The sequence below is a fragment of the Octopus bimaculoides genome, chromosome 26 (assembly GCF_001194135.2).
Source record: "Octopus bimaculoides isolate UCB-OBI-ISO-001 chromosome 26, ASM119413v2, whole genome shotgun sequence".
In the NCBI taxonomy this organism is placed as follows: domain Eukaryota; kingdom Metazoa; phylum Mollusca; class Cephalopoda; order Octopoda; family Octopodidae; genus Octopus; species Octopus bimaculoides.
In genome coordinates, this window is record NC_069006.1 from 22,492,409 (window position 1) to 22,493,361 (window position 953).

A 953-nucleotide genomic window follows, 5' to 3' on the forward strand; every position below is an offset into this window, starting at 1 on the left:
ATATATATATATATATATATATATATATATACAATGAGCCTCCTTTAGTTTCCATTTACCTCATCCACTCACAATGCTTTCGTTGGCCTGAAGATCTAATAGAAGACATTTACCAAAGGTGCTGCGTAGTGGTTGGGAAGCGTGCTTTTTAACCACACTGCCATGCCTGTGTATAAATAAGTGTATAAATACACATTTTTTTTGTTCTTGTAACTACATTTTCATCTTCAACCAAAATTCAAATAACGTTTGAAAATTCCACCAAGCGATGCTTTTTACTAATGCTTCTTCTATTGTTGTTTATTTCCATATTTTATTCCCATTCAATAAATTCTTTTGCTTGTTAGCATTGTACACATTCATTGAATCTACCAACTTTTCAAAGCCATGCATATTTTCCTTTGTCTCCTCTGTTTTATTATACAATATATATATATTGGTTGTGGAGGTGGTAGCTGTGATGGTTGTAGTAGTAGTGGTGGTGGTGGTGGTGGTGGTATCACCTAAACAAGACAAAGGCCATGAACCAACAAAAGTGCTCCCCCAACACACACACACACACACAGAGAGTCACCAGTTTGCAAGAAATAGCAGCCAAATGAAAATTTGCGAATTTGTCAGAAACGAGCCATCATGGAGATCTCTATATGATCTCCCGATCTGCTAGAAATAGCGGCCAATATCTCCCCCTTCCCGTACACCTCACTCAGCTCACACGAAACTGTCTGAACAAAAGATCCATTGGATGGTCTAATCCAAGGTGGACTATGTTTAAGAAACAAAATCACGGTACGGCCACAGTCGGAGTGCCTTAGGTCATTGGTCTGCTCGTTGGATCGAAGCCAAGTGGAAATTACCACCACCACCACCACCAGTAACACCCAACACCAACACCGTAACCACCGCCATCAACAGCAACGACATAGCACCAATACCTTCACCACCACCACCAC